Source organism: Drosophila miranda, assembly GCF_003369915.1.
Source record: "Drosophila miranda strain MSH22 chromosome Y unlocalized genomic scaffold, D.miranda_PacBio2.1 Contig_Y2_pilon, whole genome shotgun sequence".
NCBI classification, from domain to species: Eukaryota; Metazoa; Arthropoda; class Insecta; order Diptera; family Drosophilidae; genus Drosophila; species Drosophila miranda.
In genome coordinates, this window is record NW_022881614.1 from 20,350,062 (window position 1) to 20,374,614 (window position 24,553).

Genomic DNA, 24,553 nt, shown 5'->3' on the forward strand with positions numbered 1-24,553 from the left:
TGGATTGAGCTGACTTCGCAGCTGACTTGTCGATGTTTAAAAACTTTAAGTTTCCACGTTACGTGCTTCGGCAGCAAGCCAGATTAGAAATGCACGCGTTTTGTGATGCGAGCCAAGCAGCATATGGCGCCTCTGTATACATGCGTTCGGAAGCTCTTGGCATTGTGCAAAGTCATCTCTTATGCTCTAAGTCCAGAGTCGCGCCCTTGAAAAGTATGACTATCCCCAAGCTTGAGCTGTCCGCTGCCCTCGTATTAGCCGAACTAGTGTCCACCATAGTTAAGGGATTATCAGCTCCATGCCAAATACATTGCTGGTCGGATTCGTCCATAGCCCTTGCCTGGATTCGAGAATCACCATTGAATTTTAATATATTTGTTTCTAATCGAGTTCAGCGGATTCAGGAGCTCACCGCTGGAATGACTTGGAATCACGTGCCCACAAAGTTGAATCCTGCCGACATCATATCACGTGGAGCCACGCCCGCTGAACTAATGGATAGCAGCCTTTGGATCTCTGGACCACCATTCTTGCGTCTTGAGAGCTCAGAGGGGCCTGCAGGCTTGCAATTGCCGACCGATGTACCAGAACGTCGTCAGGCAGCATTGGTTGTTTCAAACGAAAGGGATGTATCGTACGATTGCAAATTTCAAAACTCATTCGGATCCATGCAGCGCGTCTTTGCTTACATATATCGATTCTACATTCTCAAGGACAAAGACATAGCGCGGTCGAAGGGTCAACTTACCGTAATCGACATGGTAAGTCGCATGGTACGCATCCCAATAAAGCGTGAGGAAGAGCTTATAGAACTGGAAGAAAAAAATAAAATTAAATAGGGACATTTATGTAAGTAAATCTAAACTCTAAATTTTATGACTTTTTTTCTCTGTCTTATCTTTATATTTTAATGTTTCACTTACAGATAACAGAAATGAAATCAATTCTCCAGCCAGCTGGCGTTTTGAGCGGCTTGAACTTTATTTTGAGTGAGGACATTGTTCTGGCATATAACGTCGATGGGGTCCAAGGGAAGAAGGCCCTTAGGTTAGGTTAGGTTGACCCGGACGGCCCTCAGAGGGGGCCCCACATAGGCCAGTATGGCCCTTAGTTGTCCGGATAGGGGGGGGGGGGGGGGGGGGGGGGGGGGGTATGAACCGACGCGGCAGTGTTTAGTGGGTTTTGAAGTCCTCGAGGATCGAGGTATTTTTCGCATAGGCCAGTAGTTGCTGTGGCGTCCTCTTGGAGGCATCTTCCAGTGATGCCAGCACTGGGGCGCCCAGGTACTTCCTCCTTGCCCTTAAGAGAGCAGGACAGTTGCAGATGAGATGTTCCAGGGTTTCGGTTGCCCCAGGTTCGTCACATTTCCTACAACTGTCTCTGTTTGTGATGCCTAGCTTTGTTGCATGCGCCGCAGCCAGGCAATGGCCCGTTAATATTCCCACTAATAATCTGCAGTCCTTCCGTGGTAGGTGTAGCAGGTAGTGGCTGAGTTTGTCATTGCGTTCCTTGCACATGCTTTTCGAGGTTCTGGAGGCGGTGGTACTCCTCCACCTACATTCGGTTTGTGATCCGGCCTGCTTTTCTAGATCGCTTTGCAGCGTTCTGAGGGAGACAGGCACGTTCTCGGTTCTCGTATTCGCCAGCCCGACGCCTTCCTTAGCTAGTACGTCCGCCGTCTCGTTCCCTTCGATGCCCTGGTGGCTGGGAATCCAGTAGATCCGCACTGACTTTGTCGTGCTTAGGGTATCTAGTGCCTCCCTGCTCGCCAAGACATTTCTGGAACTGACTGCGGACGACTGCATGGATCTTATCGCCGCTTGGCTGTCGACGAATAGGTTGACCGCATCGTGTGCTCTTTCAGTGAGAAGAGCGACTTCCGCTGCTTTCCTGATGGCAAAAACCTCTGCCTGGAATATGCTACAATGGTCCGGTAGCTTATATGACAGCCTTATCTCAGGGTCTGTACAGTATAGGCCCGCTTCTACTCCTCCGTCCATCTTGGAGCCGTCCGTATATATATTGAGGTGCTCCGTTTGGTCTCTTCCGATTTTCCAGTCTTCAGGTCCCAAGGATGCAGTTTTTTTTACGTCGAGGCATGTTTGGGGGGTCATGTAATCAGTTGATCTGTTCATTTCCCTTCCAATTGAACTATGCCCGTATTCTTGTGGCGACATATTTCCTGAAGCGATGAGGCGTTGTGCTGCCTTTCCTGCAGTCAGACGGGCGTGGATGTCTAGGGGTTCGATTCCAAGTAGGGTTTCGAGTGCTTTTGTTGGGGTTGACCTCAGCGCCCCTGTAATACAGAGCAAAGCCTGTCGCTGAGTCCTTTCCATAAGCTTATGATACGTTTTCTTTCCAGTAGCTTGCCACCACACTAAGACTCCATACAGCAGAGTTGGTCGCACCACCGAGATGTAAATCCAATGCATCAGAGCCGGAGATAGGCCCCATGTGCTGCTGAGCATCTTCTTGGATGCATAAAGCGCAATGGTGGCCTTCTTCACCCTTTCCAATACATTGGGTTTCCATGCCAGTTTACTATCCAGTACTGTGCCCAGGTATTTGACTTGTGTTTTTGGGGTTAGCCTAGTTTGATTGATCTTCGGGGGGTCCATATCGGTACCTTGTACCTCTTGGTAAAGAGGATGAGGTCCGTCTTGTCCGCGTTGATACTGAGTCCTACTTCTTCCGCCCACTCGCGTATCTCCCTGAGTGTTCGTTGCATTAGTGAGCTGAGGGTCGATGGGCAAACACCCGTAATAAGTATGCTTATGTCGTCCGCATAAGCTGTTATTATTGGGGCCTTCCTTTCGTATCTCTTGATGAGGTCGTCCACCACCAGATTCCACAGGAGGGGCGACAGGACTCCACCCTGGGGTGTGCCTCTGTGTGCCTCTTTCACCATGGAAGCGGTGCCCCACTCTGATTGCACCCGTCTGCAACCTAGGAGGTTCCTTATCCACAGGTTGATTGCTGGGTGTGTATTAGTTGCTACCAGGCAATTTGTTATTGCTTCCGTAGCCACGTTGTTGAATGCTCCGGAGATGTCCACGAATACTCCCAGTGCATACTTTTTATTGTGAAGGGCTTTCTCAATGGTAGCTACTACCGAATGTAGTGCGGTCTCCACCGATTTCCCTTTAGTATAGGCATGCTGGTTGGTTGACATCAGTCCCCCTACCCCATTTCTGATGTGTAAGTCCAGCAGCTTTTCTAGCGTTTTTAATATAAAGGAGGTAAGGCTTATCGGTCTATAGTCCTTGGGACTCGCATGGCTGCACTTTCCTGCCTTTGGGAGGAAGACAACTCTCGAGGTTCTCCATTGGATAGGGATATAGCCAGTACTTATACAAGCTGTGAATATTGCGGAGAGCCATGGGGTAATCGCCTCTTTGGTCACCTGCATCATGGCTGGGAATATCCCGTCAAGTCCTGGTGCTTTTGTGCCCGCAAAGGAGTCTATTGCCCAGTGGATTCGCTTGGTGGTTAACAAATCTGTTGGGGGGTGTTGTTCCTCGGTTGCTAGGTCCTGGTGCTCTTTGGCATCAGCGACCTCGGTGCAACCAGGGAAATGTTCCTCCATTAGTGCTGTTAGGGCTTCGTCACTGCCCTCTGTCCACTGTCCCTCATCTAGCTTTAATTGGCTTTGTATGGTAGGCTGCTTAGAGAGCAGCTTCCGTAGCCGTGCGGTTTCTGGTACTTTCTCGATGTTGGAGCAGAAGGTCCTCCACGAGTTCCGTTGTGCTTTACGTATTTCCTTCTTGTAGCTCCTGAGTAGGAGTCTGTATTCCTCATAGACGATCCCTTCGTTCGCTTGTTTGGCGATCTTAAAGAATTCCTTGAGGTTGTCCCTTTGAAGAGAGAGATCCCGGCTCCACCAGAGTGGCTTGGACCTCTTCTTCGTCCTCGAGGGTTTGCACGATGTGTGGTAGGCGTCCAGCAACGCGTTGGATAGGGTCTCTAGAGACTTCTCTATGTCCTCCGCGGATTTCACTGTGCCCGGACTCGCGAGCTTCGAAGTAACTGTCTTTTTAAACTTTTCCCAGTTTGTATTCCGGGGGTTTCTATAGACTATTACCTTCGAAGAATGTTTGAAGTCGCACTTAAACTGAATGTACTTGTGATCTGTTTCCCGTTGCTAGTGTTAGGTCTAGCACGTTGGATGAAGTCGGACCCACGAAGGTGTGCTCCTCCCCGACGTTTGCTATATATAGATTAGTATAAAGTATAAAGTCTAAGAGTGACTCACCTCTATCATTGATGTCGGTGCTTCCCCACACATTGTGGTGGGCATTGGCATCCGTCCCGATGACGAGTTGATAGTTTTTGGTGCCGGCTTCTGTCACCAGGCTCCTGAGTTCGTCGGGTGGTGCGGGTCTGTCGTGAGCCATGTAGCAGGAAGCCACCAGAAGGCACTTTTCCTCGCTTTCCAGCATCACAACCGTTAGGTCATCCGTGCTGTAATGAGACATAAGGTAAGCATGGATTCCCTTTCGTACGAGTAAGTCGGTTCTGTTCCTGCTTACCGATGTTGCGTAGAACAGTTTGTGATTTGAGGACTTTAGTCCGGCCACTGAATTGCCTGTCGCAATCCAGGGCTCCTGGACTAGAGCTATGTCGGCGAGCCCTTGCTCCATGGCGATGAGGAGCTCCGCCGACGCTACCTTGCTTTTATGCAAGTTTAGCTGCAGCACACTCAGCATGGGTGGCTGGCTCACTTGCATCCGACGGGTTGACTACTAACGTCAGGTCACCGTCTTCCTCGTCTTCGTCCTCAAGCGCAAGACCCTGGGCGGCCTCCACGATGGACTCGAGACCTAAGTCCTTTTCCACCTCGCCTACCTGCAGGGTATTCGCGTCCTTGTCCTCAGGGTGGCGCTTTTTGAGGCGCAGGTAGACGCTACCCATGCCCCACGCCATCTTCCCGAACTTGGGATACAGCAGATCCTCTGCCTCCTTGTTTATTTGGAGGATCACACATTGGCCCCCCTCGTTGGGTAGTGGGCTACCAATGTGTAGGATCCTCCAATCGGTCGTTGGCACGTTTTGCCGCTGAAGGAGCTTCAGCGCTCGGTCTCCCTGGATTGTGTAGTATTGAGGAAGAGTACCTTCGCCTTAGGCTTGGACGGGATAAGCTCCCGGTCCACAACCTCCAGCTTGGCCCCTCCCACATCGCCTCCAGTTGGCAGACCGTACGCGTCAGCCACCTTAGGGTTGGATCGTCGTTGCACTTTAGGATCTTAACCCCATTTAGCCACCCAGCACCATCGAACGTGGGCATAGGGGCCGCGGGGTCTTCTTCCATGTGTGCAAACAGTGCGTCGACGAGACGCGCGTGCACAAGCTTCCACTGTGCCGCTGACATCTTGCCGTTTTCCTCGCTCCGGTCGATAAGTGCCACGATCAAATGTCGTTTGGTCACATCGCTGACCTTCGCGTTCGATTTCGATGGCTTCTTGGCCACTTTCGGTGGAGGGGCTGCACTCTTGGGCCCGCGTTGCCGCTTGCTCGCCGGAGTGTCTTTAATGGCACTCTCAGTCGAGCGTTGCCTCTTGGTGGCCATCATCTCCTCCACCTTATTGGCATATTCGCCATTCGACGCCCTCATCTGTGGCATCTGGGCGTAATGTAGTCGGCCCTCCTCTACTCGCTGCTCGGCCCAGGCTAGCTTGACCTTCTCCTCCTGGGAGATGTCTACTTTACCTTGCAGCCGGCTTTTGATATTGAGGGCCGCTTTGTATTGTGCTTTGGCCTTCATCCCCTCCTTGGAACGCTTCGGCCCTTCCCTACGCAGGGAGCTGGTGCCTGGTTCCGGTGAGCGGAGAAGGCTCTCTTCCTCCGTCCTGCTCATAGAGAGCACGCTCTCCAGATCCGTGTCTGTGTCGACTACGGCATCTGTGCGGCTCAACTTGCAGGCTGCGGAGTGAGTTGTTTTTGTTGTTGTTGTTGTGGCAGTAGCTTTACAACTGACTTGGCCTGCTCCCGCCAAGTCTGAGGTGTGACCGCTGGCGACACGCAGAGAGGATTGCTCCTCCCCGTGCCCGCCGGTGGTAGCAGTCAAGCTTCCCACCGACGTTTGGGTTGACATCCCAACCCGTGCTTTCTCCTTCTTCGCCTCCATATTTGGCCCGAGGGTCCATACTGGTTAATATTTTTCGGGGGGACCACCCCCTAGCGTTTTAGGCCTGACCGCCAGGCACCTCTAGCCATGGCCTTGGTTCGGTTCCCCCGACTTTGAATCGGGAAGACGCCGGACCATAGCCTTAGCTAGACACTGCATTACCCCGGACAGAGCAAGCGACAGTGCATTACCCTTGTCCCGGGTAATGCAGTGTCCATTGCCCAGCCGGCACCCTCGTGGAGGGTTCAGCTAGAGGATTTTCGCCAGCCAAGAAGGCCCTTAGGACCCACAAAGAATTTTTTGCAGCTTTGCTAGGTAAAATACCATTTACACTTCTAGAGATTTAAAAATTTTGCATATAAATTAACATAAATATCAATTACAGAATGTATTCCGCCTGGCGATGAGCCCCCGAAAACACTGTACGGAAGGCAATGCAAAGGATGAAGAAAAGGGTGTTTAAAAAGAAGTGTCTTGCCAAAAACCAGGAGTAGGCTAAGCATCATATAATTAAAAATTATTCGTTATATTGAAAGACATTGTGTTTTTATTTTTGTATTATTCCAGACTGCCAGATTGACTACTACCAGTAGTCAGTTCGGAACTAGTTACTGGTAACTAGGTCATGCGTATGCGTGCATGCGTATCGTATCCAATGGATGCGAAACAATATGCAAAGCAGAGACCCCAAGAAAGAACCGAAAAAGTACGAGTAGCTGAAACTGTGAGACGCTGCGACTCTGTAATTAATTATGTTGAATGGGGGATGAGATGGGATGGAATGGTATAGGATGGAGTACACGAGTACGAGTTCGAGTACGCGTACGAGTATCCCCCATATCCAGTGATTGATGTACTCGAAAGTTCAGTTGTTTACAGTGGCAAGATCAATGACTTGGCCAGCTATAAATACGTGCTTCTTGCTTGCAATAGAAGCACCCTCAGTAGATATCACGCGGATCCACTTTGTCCCTTGTCTTCTTCAGTCTTGTGTTCCAGCCACGCCCCGTCCACCTCCAGGTCAAGCAGAAATGTCCGCCAAAACGAACGTGGCCGGACCCGTGCAGATCAAAAAGGAACTCCCCAGCGATGAGATCAAGGTGAGTGCGAGTCAAAGATGACCACAAATTATACGGCAGTGTGTATTGCGTTTTCTTGAATTGGTTTCGAATTGGTCGGCAGCAAAGGTGAACAGCACCCACACGCAAAAAACGAGTAATGCTCATTATTATGAAATTATTATCCTATTTCCCCATTGTTCGGTAATTGGACTTAATCAAAGACTTACAGTTTCCCTTTTGCTGAAATGTAATATAATAATTTCAAATCCTCACATTTCGTTTCGTTGATAGTTTTTATACCCGATACTCAAAATGAGTATTGGGGTATATTAAATTTGTGGTAAAAGTGGATGTGTGTAACGTCCAGAAGGATTCTTGATCAGCATCAATAGCCAAGTCGATTGAGCCATGTCTGTCTGTCCGTCTGTCCGTCCGTCCGTCTGTCCGTCTGCCCGTCCCCTTCAGCGCCTAGTGCTCAAAGACTATAAGAGCGAGAGCAACGATGTTTTGGATCCAGACTTCTGTGATATGTCACTGCTACAAGAATATTTCATAACTTTGCCCCGCCCACTTCCGCCCCCACAAAGGGCGAAAATCTATGGCATCCACAATTTCGACGATACGAGAAAACTAATCCACAGGTTGATTGCTGGGTGTGTATTAGTTGCTACCAGGCAATTTGTTATTGCTTCCGTAGCCACGTTGTTGAATGCTCCGGAGATGTCCACGAATACTCCCAGTGCATACTTTTTATTGTGAAGGGCTTTCTCAATGGTAGCTACTACCGAATGTAGTGCGGTCTCCACCGATTTCCCTTTAGTATAGGCATGATGGTTGGTTGACATCAGTCCCCCTACCCCATTTCTGATGTGTAAGTCCAGCAGCTTTTCTAGCGTTTTTAATATAAAGGAGGTAAGGCTTATCGGTCTATAGTCCTTGGGACTCGCATGGCTGCACTTTCCTGCCTTTGGGAGGAAGACAACTCTCGAGGTTCTCCATTGGATAGGGATATAGCCAGTACTTATACAAGCTGTGAATATTGCGGAGAGCCATGGGGTAATCGCCTCTTTGGTCACCTGCATCATGGCTGGGAATATCCCGTCAAGTCCTGGTGCTTTTGTGCCCGCAAAGGAGTCTATTGCCCAGTGGATTCGCTTGGTGGTTAACAAATCTGTTGGGGGGTGTTGTTCCTCGGTTGCTAGGTCCTGGTGCTCTTTGGCATCAGCGACCTCGGTGCAACCAGGGAAATGTTCCTCCATTAGTGCTGTTAGGGCTTCGTCACTGCCCTCTGTCCACTGTCCCTCATCTAGCTTTAATTGGCTTTGTATGGTAGGCTGCTTAGAGAGCAGCTTCCGTAGCCGTGCGGTTTCTGGTACTTTCTCGATGTTGGAGCAGAAGGTCCTCCACGAGTTCCGTTGTGCTTTACGTATTTCCTTCTTGTAGCTCCTGAGTAGGAGTCTGTATTCCTCATAGACGATCCCTTCGTTCGCTTGTTTGGCGATCTTAAAGAATTCCTTGAGGTTGTCCCTTTGAAGAGAGAGATCCCGGCTCCACCAGAGTGGCTTGGACCTCTTCTTCGTCCTCGAGGGTTTGCACGATGTGTGGTAGGCGTCCAGCAACGCGTTGGATAGGGTCTCTAGAGACTTCTCTATGTCCTCCGCGGATTTCACTGTGCCCGGACTCGCGAGCTTCGAAGTAACTGTCTTTTTAAACTTTTCCCAGTTTGTATTCCGGGGGTTTCTATAGACTATTACCTTCGAAGAATGTTTGAAGTCGCACTTAAACTGAATGTACTTGTGATCTGTTTCCCGTTGCTAGTGTTAGGTCTAGCACGTTGGATGAAGTCGGACCCACGAAGGTGTGCTCCTCCCCGACGTTTGCTATATATAGATTAGTATAAAGTATAAAGTCTAAGAGTGACTCACCTCTATCATTGATGTCGGTGCTTCCCCACACATTGTGGTGGGCATTGGCATCCGTCCCGATGACGAGTTGATAGTTTTTGGTGCCGGCTTCTGTCACCAGGCTCCTGAGTTCGTCGGGTGGTGCGGGTCTGTCGTGAGCCATGTAGCAGGAAGCCACCAGAAGGCACTTTTCCTCGCTTTCCAGCATCACAACCGTTAGGTCATCCGTGCTGTAATGAGACATAAGGTAAGCATGGATTCCCTTTCGTACGAGTAAGTCGGTTCTGTTCCTGCTTACCGATGTTGCGTAGAACAGTTTGTGATTTGAGGACTTTAGTCCGGCCACTGAATTGCCTGTCGCAATCCAGGGCTCCTGGACTAGAGCTATGTCGGCGAGCCCTTGCTCCATGGCGATGAGGAGCTCCGCCGACGCTACCTTGCTTTTATGCAAGTTTAGCTGCAGCACACTCAGCATGGGTGGCTGGCTCACTTGCATCCGACGGGTTGACTACTAACGTCAGGTCACCGTCTTCCTCGTCTTCGTCCTCAAGCGCAAGACCCTGGGCGGCCTCCACGATGGACTCGAGACCTAAGTCCTTTTCCACCTCGCCTACCTGCAGGGTATGCGCGTCCTTGTCCTCAGGGTGGCGCTTTTTGAGGCGCAGGTAGACGCTACCCATGCCCCACGCCATCTTCCCGAACTTGGGATACAGCAGATCCTCTGCCTCCTTGTTTATTTGGAGGATCACACATTGGCCCCCCTCGTTGGGTAGTGGGCTACCAATGTGTAGGATCCTCCAATCGGTCGTTGGCACGTTTTGCCGCTGAAGGAGCTTCAGCGCTCGGTCTCGCTGGATTGTGTAGTATTGAGGAAGAGTACCTTCGCCTTAGGCTTGGACGGGATAAGCTCCCGGTCCACAACCTCCAGCTTGGCCCCCTCCCACATCGCCTCCAGTTGGCAGACCGTACGCGTCAGCCACCTTAGGGTTGGATCGTCGTTGCACTTTAGGATCTTAACCCCATTTAGCCACCCAGCACCATCGAACGTGGGCATAGGGGCCGCGGGGTCTTCTTCCATGTGTGCAAACAGTGCGTCGACGAGACGCGCGTGCACAAGCTTCCACTGTGCCGCTGACATCTTGCCGTTTTCCTCGCTCCGGTCGATAAGTGCCACGATCAAATGTCGTTTGGTCACATCGCTGACCTTCGCGTTCGATTTCGATGGCTTCTTGGCCACTTTCGGTGGAGGGGCTGCACTCTTGGGCCCGCGTTGCCGCTTGCTCGCCGGAGTGTCTTTAATGGCACTCTCAGTCGAGCGTTGCCTCTTGGTGGCCATCATCTCCTCCACCTTATTGGCATATTCGCCATTCGACGCCCTCATCTGTGGCATCTGGGCGTAATGTAGTCGGCCCTCCTCTACTCGCTGCTCGGCCCAGGCTAGCTTGACCTTCTCCTCCTGGGAGATGTCTACTTTACCTTGCAGCCGGCTTTTGATATTGAGGGCCGCTTTGTATTGTGCTTTGGCCTTCATCCCCTCCTTGGAACGCTTCGGCCCTTCCCTACGCAGGGAGCTGGTGCCTGGTTCCGGTGAGCGGAGAAGGCTCTCTTCCTCCGTCCTGCTCATAGAGAGCACGCTCTCCAGATCCGTGTCTGTGTCGACTACGGCATCTGTGCGGCTCAACTTGCAGGCTGCGGAGTGAGTTGTTTTTGTTGTTGTTGTTGTGGCAGTAGCTTTACAACTGACTTGGCCTGCTCCCGCCAAGTCTGAGGTGTGACCGCTGGCGACACGCAGAGAGGATTGCTCCTCCCCGTGCCCGCCGGTGGTAGCAGTCAAGCTTCCCACCGACGTTTGGGTTGACATCCCAACCCGTGCTTTCTCCTTCTTCGCCTCCATATTTGGCCCGAGGGTCCATACTGGTTAATATTTTTCGGGGGGACCACCCCCTAGCGTTTTAGGCCTGACCGCCAGGCACCTCTAGCCATGGCCTTGGTTCGGTTCCCCCGACTTTGAATCGGGAAGACGCCGGACCATAGCCTTAGCTAGACACTGCATTACCCCGGACAGAGCAAGCGACAGTGCATTACCCTTGTCCCGGGTAATGCAGTGTCCATTGCCCAGCCGGCACCCTCGTGGAGGGTTCAGCTAGAGGATTTTCGCCAGCCAAGAAGGCCCTTAGGACCCACAAAGAATTTTTTGCAGCTTTGCTAGGTAAAATACCATTTACACTTCTAGAGATTTAAAAATTTTGCATATAAATTAACATAAATATTAATTACAGAATGTATTCCGCCTGGCGATGAGCCCCCCGAAAACACTGTACGGAAGGCAATGCAAAGGATGAAGAAAAGGGTGTTTAAAAAGAAGTGTCTTGCCAAAAACCAGGAGTAGGCTAAGCATCATATAATTAAAAATTATTCGTTATATTGAAAGACATTGTGTTTTTATTTTTGTATTATTCCAGACTGCCAGATTGACTACTACCAGTAGTCAGTTCGGAACTAGTTACTGGTAACTAGGTCATGCGTATGCGTGCATGCGTATCGTATCCAATGGATGCGAAACAATATGCAAAGCAGAGACCCCAAGAAAGAACCGAAAAAGTACGAGTAGCTGAAACTGTGAGACGCTGCGACTCTGTAATTAATTATGTTGAATGGGGGATGAGATGGGATGGAATGGTATAGGATGGAGTACACGAGTACGAGTTCGAGTACGCGTACGAGTATCCCCCATATCCAGTGATTGATGTACTCGAAAGTTCAGTTGTTTACAGTGGCAAGATCAAGACTTGGCCAGCTATAAATACGCGCTTCTTGCTTGCAATAGAAGCACCCTCAGTAGATATCACGCGGATCCACTTTGTCCCTTGTCTTCTTCAGTCTTGTGTTCCAGCCACGCCCCGTCCACCTCCAGGTCAAGCAGAAATGTCCGCCAAAACGAACGTGGCCGGACCCGTGCAGATCAAAAAGGAACTCCCCAGCGATGAGATCAAGGTGAGTGCGAGTCAAAGATGACCACAAATTATACGGCAGTGTGTATTGCGTTTTCTTGAATTGGTTTCGAATTGGTCGGCAGCAAAGGTGAACAGCACCCACACGCAAAAAACGAGTAATGCTCATTATTATGAAATTATTATCCTATTTCCCCATTGTTCGGTAATTGGACTTAATCAAAGACTTACAGTTTCCCTTTTGCTGAAATGTAATATAATAATTTCAAATCCTCACATTTCGTTTCGTTGATAGTTTTTATACCCGATACTCAAAATGAGTATTGGGGTATATTAAATTTGTGGTAAAAGTGGATGTGGGTAACGTCCAGAAGGATTCTTGATCAGCATCAATAGCCAAGTCGATTGAGCCATGTCTGTCTGTCCGTCTGTCCGTCCGTCCGTCTGTCCGTCTGTCCGTCCCCTTCAGCGCCTAGTGCTCAAAGACTATAAGAGCGAGAGCAACGATGTTTTGGATCCAGACTTCTGTGATATGTCACTGCTACAAGAATATTTCATAACTTTGCCCCGCCCACTTCCGCCCCCACAAAGGGCGAAAATCTATGGCATCCACAATTTCGACGATACGAGAAAACTAAAAACGCAGAATCGTAAAAGATGACTATATCTTCTAGAGTGCAAAATCTGAACCAGATCGTATAATTATTATAGCCAGAATCAAGAAAACAATTTCATTCTTTCTCGCTCTGTCTCTCTCTAACACACAGGTTTCATGGTCGGTTTTGCCAATTGCAAAATATGAATTCAAGGATCTCAGAACCTATAAGAGCCAGAGCAACCAAATTTGGTATCCACACTCCTGTGATATCGGACCTTGACCATTTTGTGTCAAAATTTCGCCACACCCCCTTCCGCCCCCGCAAAGGACGATAATCTGAGGCATCCACAAATCTCAGAGACTATTAAGGCTCGAGTAACCAAATTTGGTACACACACTCCTTTAAGATGTCACTATAAAACGTATATCTCAAAATTTCGCCCCACCCCTTTCCGCCCCCACAAAGAGCGAAAATCTGTTGCATCCACAATATTGCACATTCGAGAAAACTAAAAACGCAGAATCATAGATAATGACCATATCCATCAGATTGCTGAATCTGGATCAGATCAGATCATTTTTATAGCCAAAAGGAACAAATCAATTTGCACTGGCTACGCAGCGCCCGACGTCACGCTCAGACTGATTTTCTGTCTCTCTCGTCGTTTAATATTAGCGGCGTCTGCCGGAGGAGAGCCATACTGACTTAGTATCGGGTATAACTGTAGAGTTGCGGTCTCCGCAGCAACTCACAACGTTCCCCCTCGTTTTGTTCTAAAGATACCAAAGATTAATTGAAGCGTTTAAAATATGTTATTCACATTGCACATCATTAGAATTCGAGCATTTCCAAGTAAATACTGAAAAACAAGAATCAGAGTCAAACCATCGGAATCGTCTCAGTTTTCAATTTGCAATTCCAATTATTCTGCGGAAAAGGATGATGATGGTGGCTTGTGTTGGAGAGAATTTAGAAAAGTGCAACAAAAAGGCCAGTCCACTGATGGGAGTGCTGGGAGTGCTGGGTCCGTCATTTGTAATTGGAGTTCGCATCGAAGTTGCAGCCAGCGATGACGATTACGAGATTTCGCCAACAATGTTCGTCCATGGATGTAAACCGAGCGCGATGGGTCGGAAACCCTATATTGATGAATTTTTATAATCATTTTAACGAGTGAGTGCGCCAGTGAATGACTGAGCGGCGGAGTTGCGCTGAGTCCGAATCCGATTCCGAAACCGAGTCCAAGTGGGTTGCAAATTTACGCAGAAAGGCACACCGCCCCCCCACTGCCACCGCCACCACCACCTCTTCCCATGCTGGGCTTATCCGCCAAATGAGCAAAATTAATTTAATGCCACAGACGGGGAGCCATCTAACCGCAGAGACGGGGCCGGTGACGGAGACGGGTACGGGTACGGAGAGCAACGACAATAACAACAGCTACAGCAACAGCAACAACGAGGGGGAACGTTGTAAGTTGCTGCGGACACCGCAACTCTACAGTTATACCCGATACTAAGTCAGTATGGCTCTCCTGCGGCAGACGCCGCTAATATTGAACCACACGACAAAGAGTGCGTGCGAGAGAGACAGAAAATCAGTATGAGCGTGACGTCGGGCGCTGCGTGGCCTCTGCAAATTGATTTCTTGCTTTTGGCTACAAAAATGATCCGATCTGATCCAGATTCAGCAATCTGATAGATATGATGATTATCTATGATTCTGCGTTTTTAGTTTTCCCGAATGTGCAATATTGTGGATGCAACAGATTTTCGTCTTTTGTGTGGGCGGAAAGGGGTGAGGCGAAATTTGGACACGAAACGGTCAAGGTCCGATATCACAGGAGTGTGGATACCAAATTTGGTTGCTCTGGCTCTTATAAGTTTTAAGATCCTTGAACTTATATTTTGCAATTGGCAAAACCGACCATGAAACCTGTGTGTTAGAGAGAGACAGGGCGAGAAAAAATGAAATTGTTTTCTTGATGCTGGCTCTAATAATAATACGATCCAATTCAGATTCTGTAGTCTAAAAGATATAGTCATTCTCTACGATTTTGCGTTTTTGGTTTTCTCGTATCGTTAAAATTTTGGATGCCACAGATTTTCGTCCTTTGTGGGGGCGGAAGTGGGCGGGGCGAAGTTTTGAAATATTTTTGTAGCAGTGACATATCACAGAAGTCTGGATCCAAAACATCGTTGCTCTAGCTCTTATAGTCTTTGAGCACTAGGCGCTGAAGGGGACGGACAGACGGACGGACGGACAGACGGACGGACAGACGGACAGACAGACATGGCTCAATCGACTCGGCTATTGATGCTGATCAAGAATATATATACTTTATGGGGTCGGAAACGATTCCTTCTGGACGTTACACACATCCACTTTTACCACAAATCTAATATACCCCAATACTCATTTTGAGTATCGGGTATAAAAAAAATACCAAAAATTGTTATAATGAATGAGCTGCTTGAGAACCCAATATGCGCTGAGCTGAGCGTGCCCACGGTCGGGTGGGTGGATGTATGGATACTCCGCTTAAATGTGTGTTAAAGTGGGCCTTTATTACCTGGAAACGATTTCGTGCGATTACAGTGAGGAGTTGTGGGAGTAGGTCTGGGCTAGTTTGAACTAGGTCAGAATCGAATCAGAAATGTTGAATGGACTTTGAATGGAATAAAGTAAGTTGGTGTTTACTAAAAATGAAACTCTCAGATGTATTGATTTGTATTTCTTTTACCTTGGGAACCCCTTCGAGATCGATATAAATTAAAAATATTGAAATTGATCCCTTCACCATGCTCACCTGCTCTGAAATAGTGTCAGTTTCTTGTATAATTACAAGCTGCATTTGCTGCAAAGACACCGAAAGGCACCGAAAAGTTGTGGTATGTACATACATACAATGTATAATGGATCCAGGGGACGCCGAAAACACACACACAATACAATTAAGCAGCGGCGAGAGGAGAAGGAACTCGCCTCATGGGTGTAATTCGATAGGGCTTTGTAAGACGATATCCTTCAAGGTTTCCGCTTTAGGGCGCTTACGTCTCCCGAAGCTGAGGCTGGGCATTATGAAATAGGGATATGGGGTACACAGGACATCAAGGGAAAGAGGTAGGAGTGAGTGATGTGATTGATAAATGGAAACAATGTGTGTTGCCTTAAGAGGTGTTCATTCATAGAGAAGGAAGGAATACAGTCGATAGATTGCCTATAATTAGGATATCCACCTCGGGGGATAGCATGTTTGGGCCAGCAATCAATGGCAATCATTAGTTTAGCATTATTCTGTCTGTTTTACTCTAAAGGGGTAAATTTAAACCAGATCTACAGTACGACTATTTTAGTTATTCCCAGCCGCAGGGGCATCAGTCGATTGAGAACCTGCACATCCAGTAGTTAAGTGCTGCTGGGATCGTATAGCCACAAGGCAGGACGCAGCGCATTCAGGATTGGGTTACCCATACACACACACACCACACAGGGGGTCGGGCGCAATGACATCGTGGGCCCGGCAGTGCCAGTCAGCCACTCAGATCCTGCCCCGGCGGGGGGGGGCGAGGGAAGGTGGAGCAGCAGCGCAGCTCGAATGACGCCGCAGCAGCAGAACTTTAATAACAACGCCGAAGATTGAATTACAAACAAAATAGAATATGATAAATTCTACACAAAACACCAGGAACCAGAGCTCAAAGCTGGGGCTGGGGCTGGAGAGAGAGCGACGACCACACGTAGTACATAGTTGCCCCGGACACAAAGAGCGGACGTAACATGAAGCACCCTGTGTGCTGCCTGTTGAAGAACCCACAAGCAGCGTATGACGTGGCTGCCAGTAGCAAGAGGCAAGTGACAGGCAAGTGGCAGGCGACGTGCAGCAGCAGCAGCACTGGAGGCTCAAATTAATAGAGCGCTAAATTAATTCGAGCCACCGATGGGAAAACAAAGCACCCAAGGGAACACGACCCTAGGCAGCAGCAGCGGCCCTGCACCTGTGGATGTACTCCACTTCCATTGACTCTATTGATAGTAGTCTGTATGAGTGGCAGGGAGAATCGAGGAGATAGGGATTCCAGATAAATACCTTCTTAATGATTTAGTGAGCATATAATACTAGTTTCGATATAAATAAATCTTTCTGCCATATACCCCTTCTGGCATATATCGTACATATATAATATACTGGGTGTACGCACATCAAAATAAAATAAAATATCAAGTTGCAAGAGAGCAACAACAGCAACAACAACAACGAAAAGAAAATCGAGGTGGAACGTTGTTAGTTGCTGCGGACACCGCAACTCTACCGTTAAACCCGGTACTAAGTCAGTATGGCTCTCCTGCGGCAGACGCCGCTAATATTGAACCACACGACAAAGAGTGCGTGCGAGAGAGACAGAAAATCAGTCTGAGCGTGACGTCGGGCGCTGCGTAGCCAGTGCAAATTGATTTGTTCTTTTTGGCTATAAAAATTATCTGATCTGGTCCAGATTCAGCAATCTGATAGATATGGTCGTTATCTATGATTTTGCGTTTTTAGTTTTCTCGAATGTGCAATATTGTGGATGCAACAGATTTTCGTTCTTTGTGGGGGCGGAAGGGGGTGGGGAGAAATTCTGAGATATACGTTTTATAGTGAGATCTAACAGAAGTGCGGATACCAAATTTGGTTACTCTAGCCTTAATAGTCTCTGAGATTTGTGGATGCCCCAGATTTTCGTCCTTTGCGTGGGCGGAAGGGGGTGTGGCGAAATTTGGACACGAAACGGTCAAGGTCCGATATCACAGGAGTGTGGATACCAAATTTGGTTGCTCTGGCTCTTATAGGTTTTAAGATCCTTGAACTTATATTTTGCAATTGGCAAAACCGACCATGAAACCTGTGTGTTAGAGAGAGACAGAGCGAGAAAGAATGAAATTGTTTTCTTGATTCTGGCTTTAATCATTATACCATCTGGTTCAGATTTTGCACTGTAGAAGATATGGTCATCCTCACCGATTCTGCGTTTTTGGTTTTATCGTATCTTTAAAAATGTGGATGCCACAGATTTTCGTTCTTTGTGGGGGCGGAAGTGGGCGGGGCGAAGTTTTGAAATATTTTTGTAGCAGTGACATATCACAGAAGTCTGGATCCAAAACATCGTTGCTCTAGCTCTTATAGTCTTTGAGCCCTAGGCGCTGAAGGGGACGGACGGACGGACGGACGGACGGACGGACGGACGGACAGACGGACAGACAGACAGGGCTCAATCGACTCGGCTATTGATGCTGATCAAGAATATATATACTTTATGGGGTCGGAAACGATTCCTTCTGGACGTTACACACATCCACTTTTACCACAAATCTAATATACCCCAATACTCATTTTGAGTATCGGGTATAACAATACCATAAAAAAGAGAAGAGAAACTGAAAACTGGCGCAGAAGAAACAACAACGGCAGCAGCAGCCAAAGGCCAAGTATGTCATGTAAGAATTCGAAAGAAGGACGCGCGTCATTCAATCCTGAGGTATCGATATTCGATTACAACCAACTAAAAACCGACTGACTGTGCTCGACTCCAACACACAACACACACACCACACACACACACACATAGAGATGTCTGAGAAAACTAGCGTAATTCTAGAATTTGTTGCCATTGGGTGTTGTTTTCCCTATAGCATACATTGTACTCGCATACTCGTATTTTTGGGGTGGTATGGCGATGGCGATGGTTATGGCGGTGTCGGTGTCGACGCGATTGCGATTGGGTTCGGTCCGGACACCGGCTCTGGGTGCTCTGTTGCAGTTTGGTTTAGTTCGCTTTAGTTTTAGCTCTCGTCTCAGCACAGTTTACTGGGTTCAGGGTGAGTTATTATAAGCGTATTGGGTTGCTCTCCCTCGCCTTCGCGCCTCCCACTCTGCGTGTCTTCTCTCTCAGTTGTAGTCGTTAGCCATTGCCAGCCTCGTTGTCGTTGTCGTTGTCGTGTATCTTACATTATTCTATTAGGTTTCCTTGCCAGTGACCGTAGACGTGTATTAATGTGGCCGACTAACATAGCCCGGGGCCTCCAGTGCTGTAATGCAGTGGGGATAAGCAGCCCACTCGGATTACCTTAGATAGGGTTTGGGCCGTATCTAGGTCAGAAAAATGAAGGAGGTTTTCTTACAGAAGTATCCTAGGGACCGATCGATACGAGCTTGTTCCCGTTGAGGCATTCTTTTGGCCAGCTTTTTGAGTGTTTCGCTCAGTGTACCAGTTCTACTCATTGCCAGACAGAAACTGAGCACTCGGTCCGCAGTTCCCGGTTCTCGGTTCTCGGTCTCATACTCGTCAAGTCGGTTCATTACGATTCATAATAAAAATGAAAATCTGATATGTTTTTGTGAGTTGAGATTTTGCAAAAACGAAAAAAAGCTGAACAAACTTGAGCCGCGCCAAGCGAGAGCCCTAGCCAAAAGCAGACAGAGAACGGAGAACAGTCAGTCGGAGCAGAACGTGTACGGTACGGAACGGTTGAAGTATTGGAATTGGCAAATGTTTTCCCACAAGATATTCCAGAAATACATAATTACGAAAGAAAGAAACAAAAAAAAAACAAAAAAAAACAGTGAAATGAAAGGAAAACCGACTCCTCCGAGATCTTGTTGCACAACAGATGCGGATGTCTGAAACTGGCATTGTAAATGTATGTATTATATGTATGGAATGGTATGGTATGTATATACTCGAACACTCGATTATACCACAGAGAGCAGGCAGAATCAGATCCAAACTCCAGCAGCAGCAGCAATAACAACAGCAACAACGGCAACAACAACAGACGGCATACAATTAAGCTTTTAATTAATTGAATTTTATTCGCATTTCGGTTTAGAATTTCACCCGACTGCAATGAGCTGGAGCCGAAGCTGGAGCTGGTGCTGTGGCTGGAGTTCCCAGCATTCGATGTTGTTGGGGGCTGTGTCTGTCTGCTTCTCCACCTCGAATACCAGCCCGTTCATCCGTCCGTGAGTCTGTCTGTCTGTTGAGCAACTGTCAGGCAGCCGGAGCAGGAAAACTGAACGAACGCACAAATCAGAAATTAACGAGGGGGAACGTTGTGAGTTGCTGCGGACACCGCAACTCTACGGTTATACCCGATACTAAGTCAGTATGGCTCTCCTCCGGCAGACGCCGGTTATATTAAACGACACGACAAAAAGTGCGTGCGAGAGAGACAGAAAATCAGTCTGAGCGTGACGTCGGGCGCTGCGTAGCCAGTGCAAATTGATTTGTTCCTTTTGGCTATAAAAATGATCTGATCTGGTCCAGATTCAGCAATCTGATAGATATGGTCGTTATCTATGATTTTTCGTTTTTAGTTTTCTCGAATGTGCAATATTGTGGATGCAACAGATTTTCGTCCTTTGTGGGGGCGGAAGGAGGTGGGGAGAAATTCTGAGATATACGTTTTATAGTGAGATCTAACAGAAGTGCGGATACCAAATTTGGTTACTCTAGGCTTAATAGTCTCTGAGATTTGTGGATGCCCCAGATTTTCGTCCTTTGCGTGGGCGGAAGGGGGTGTGGCGAAATTTGGACACGAAACGGTCAAGGTCCGATATCACAAGAGTGTGGATACCAAATTTGGTTGCTCTGGCTCTTATAGGTTCTGAGATCCTTGAATTCTTATTTTGCAATTGGCAAAACCGACCATGAAACCTGTGTGTTAGAGAGAGACAGAGCGCGAAAGAATGAAATTGTTTTCTTGATTCTGGCTATAATAATTATACGATCTGGTTGAGATTTCACACTCTAGAACATATAGTAATGCTCTACGACTCTGCGTTTTTGGTTCTATCGTATCCTTAAAACTGTGGATGCCACAGATTTTCGTCCTTTGTGGGGGCGGAAGTGGGCGGAGCGAAGTTTTGAAATATTTTTGTAGCAGTGACATATCACAGAAGTCTGGATCCAAAACATCGTTGCTCTAGCTTTTATAGTCTTTGAGCACTAGGCGCTGAAGGGGACGGACAAACGGACAGACGGACGGACGGACAGACAGACAGGGCTCAATCGACTCGGCTATTGATGCTGATCAAGAATATATATACTTTATGGGGTCGGAAACGATTCCTTCTGGACGTTACACACATCCACTTTTACCACAAATCTAATATACCCCAATACTCATTTTGAGTATCGGGTATAAAAACTCTCCCACAGCAACATTTTTGCAGCACGTGAAATGTGATCGGTGAATCGAAATTATGGCCGCCGGTCTGCAGTTGCGCGCAATGATACTTATTATAAAGCATAATGAAAACAAAATAAAACGAGGGGGAACGTTGTGAGTTGCTGCGTACACCGCAACTCTACAGTTATACCCGATACTAAGTCAGTATGGCTCTCCTGCGGCAGACGCCGCTAATATTGAACCACACGACAAAGAGTGCGTGCGAGAGAGACAGAAAATCAGTATGAGCGTGACGTCGGGCGCTGCGTGGCCACTGCAAATTGATTTCTTGCTTTTGGCTACAAAAATGATCCGATCTGATCCAGATTCAGCAATCTGATAGATATGATGATTATCTATGATTCTGCGTTTTTAGTTTTCCCGAATGTGCAATATTGTGGATGCAACAGATTTTCGTCCTTTGTGTGGGCGGAAAGGGGTGAGGCGAAATTTTGAGATATACGTTTTATAGTGAGATCTAACAGGAGTGCGGATACCAAATTTGGTTTCTCTAGCGTTAATAGTCTCTGAGATTTGTGAATATTCCCAGATTTTCGTCCATTGCGGCGGCGGAAGGGGGTGTGGCGAAATTTTGAAACAAACTCGTCTCGGTCCGATATATTAGGAGTATGGATACCAAATTTGGTTGCTCTACCTTTTATAGTCTCTGAGATCTAGGCGCTAATGTTTTACTCTAAGCAAAGCCGGCTATACTACGTGTGTGTTAGAGAGAGACAGGGCGAGAAAAAATGAAATTGTTTTCTTGATGCTGGCTCTCATAATAATACGATCCAATTCAGATTCTGTAGTCTAAAAGATATAGTCATTCTCTACGATTTTGCGTTTTTGGTTTTCTCGTATCGTTAAAATTTTGGATGCCACAGATTTTCGTCCTTTGTGGGGGCGGAAGTGGGCGGGGCGAAGTTTTGAAATATTTTTGTAGCAGTGACATATCACAGAAGTCTGGATCCAAAGCATCGTTGCTCTAGCTCTTATAGTCTTTGAGCACTAGGCGCTGAAGGGGACGGACAGACGGACGGACGGACAGACGGACGGACGGACAGACGGACAGACAGACATGGCTCAATCGACTCGGCTATTGATGCTGATCAAGAATATATATACTTTATGGGGTCGGAAACGATTCCTTCTGGACGTTACACACATCCACTTTTACCACAAATCTAATATACCCCAATACTCATTTTGAGTATCGGGTATAACGAGGGGGAACGTTGTGAGTTGCTGCGGACACCGCAACTCTACATTTATACCCGATACTAAGTCAGTATGGCTCCCCTCCGGCAGACGCCGCTAATATTAAACGACACGACAAAGAGTGCGTGCGAGAGAGACAGAAAATCAGTCTGAGCGTGACGTCGGGCGCTGCGTAGCCACTGCAAATTGATTTGTTCCTTTTGGCTATAAAAATGATCTGATCTGATCCACATTCAGCAATCTGATAGATATGGTCATTGATGATTCTGCGTTTTTAGTTATCTCGAATGTGCAATATTGTGGATGCAACAGATTTTCGCTCTTTGTGGGGGCGGAAGGGGGTGGGGCGAAATTCTGAGAAATACGTCTTATAGTGAGATCTAACAGAAGTGCGGATACCAAATTTGGTTACTCTAGCCTTAATCGTCTCTGAGATTTGTGGATGCCCCAGATTTTCGTGTGGAAGGGGGTGTGGCGAAATTTGGACACGAAACGGTCAAGGTCCGATATCACAAGAGTGTGGATACCAAATTTGGTTGCTCTGGCTCTTATAGGTTCTGAGATCCTTGAATTCATATTTTGCAATTGGCAAAACCGACCATGAAACCTGTGTGTTAGAGAGAGACAGAGCGAGAAAGAATGAAATTGTTTTCTTGATTCTGGCTATAATAATTATACGATCTGGTTGAGATTTCACACTCTAGAACATATAGTAATGCTCTACGACTCTGCGTTTTTGGTTCTATCGTATCCTTAAAACTGTGGATGCCACAGATTTTCGTCCTTTGTGGGGGCGGAAGTGGGCGGAGCGAAGTTTTGAAATATTTTTGTAGCAGTGACATATCACAGAAGTCTGGATCCAAAACATCGTTGCTCTAGCTCTTATAGTCTTTGAGCACTAGGCGCTGAAGGGGACGGACAAACGGACAGACGGACGGACGGACGGACGGACAGACAGACAGGGCTCAATCGACTCGGCTATTGATGCTGATCAAGAATATATATACTTTATGGGGTCGGAAACGATTCCTTCTGGACGTTACACACATCCACTTTTACCACAAATCTAATATACCCCAATAGTCATTTTGAGTATCGGGTATAAAAAAAATACCAAAAATTGTTATAATGAATGAGCTGCTTGAGAACCCAATATGCGCTGAGCTGAGCGTGCCCACGGTCGGGTGGGTGGATGTATGGATACTTCGCTTAAATGTGTGTTAAAGTGGGCCTTTATTACCTGGAAACGATTTCGTACGATTACAGTGAGGAGTTGTGGGAGTAGGTCTGGGCTAGTTTGAACTAGGTCAGAATCGAATCAGAAATGTTGAATGGACTTTGAATGGAATAAAGTAAGTTGGTGTTTACTAAAAATGAAACTCTCAGATGTATTGATTTGTATTTCTTTTACCTTGGGAACCCCTTCGAGATCGATATAAATTAAAAATATTGAAATTGATCCCTTCACCATGCTCACCTGCTCTGAAATAGTGTCAGTTTCTTGTATAATTACAAGCTGCATTTGCTGCAAAGACACCGAAAGGCACCGAAAAGTTGTGGTATGTACATACATACAATGTATAATGGATCCAGGGGACGCCGAAAACACACACACAATACAATTAAGCAGCGGCGAGAGGAGAAGGAACGCGCCTCATGGGTGTAATTCGATAGGGCTTTGTAAGACTATATCCTTCAAGGTTTCCGCTTTAGGGCGCTTACGTCTCCCGAAGCTGAGGCTGGGCGTTATGAAATAGGGATATGGGGTACACAGGACATCAAGGGAAAGAGGTAGGAGTGAGTGATGTGATTGATAAATGGAAACAATGTGTGTTGCCTTAAGAGGTGTTCATTCATAGAGAAGGAAGGAATACAGTCGATAGATTGCCTATAATTAGGATATCCACCTCGGGGATAGCATGTTTGGGCCAGCAATCAATGGCAATCATTAGTTTAGCATTATTCTGTCTGTTTTAGTCTAAAGGGGTAAATTTAAACCAGATCTACAGTACGACTATTTTAGTTATTCCCAGCCGCAGGGGCATCAGTCGATTGAGAACCTGCACATCCAGTAGTTAAGTGCTGCTGGGATCGTATAGCCCCAAGGCAGGACGCAGGGCATTCAGGATTGGGTTACCCACACACACACACACCACACAGGGGGTCGGGCGCAATGACATCGTGGGCCCGGCAGTGCCAGTCAGCCACTCAGATCCTGCCCCGGCGGGTGGGGGCGAGGTAAGGTGGAGCAGCAGCGCAGCTCGAATGACGCCGCAGCAGCAGAACTTTAATAACAACGCCGAAGATTGAATTACAAACAAAATAGAATATGATAAATTCTACACAAAACACCAGGACCCAGAGCTCAAAGCTGGGGCTGGGGCTGGAGAGAGAGCGACGACCACACGTAGTACATAGTTGCCCCGGACACAAAGAGCGGACGTAACATGAAGCACCCTGTGTGCTGCCTGTTGAAGAACCCACA

At 47.6% G+C, this 24,553-nt stretch overlaps 1 pseudogene; it reads left to right on the forward strand.

Annotated features, from left to right (window-relative positions):
- Window positions 1-748: 748 nt before the first annotated feature.
- LOC117193337 overlaps window positions 749-24,553 on the forward strand; it is a 33,144-nt pseudogene continuing 9,339 nt past the window's right edge.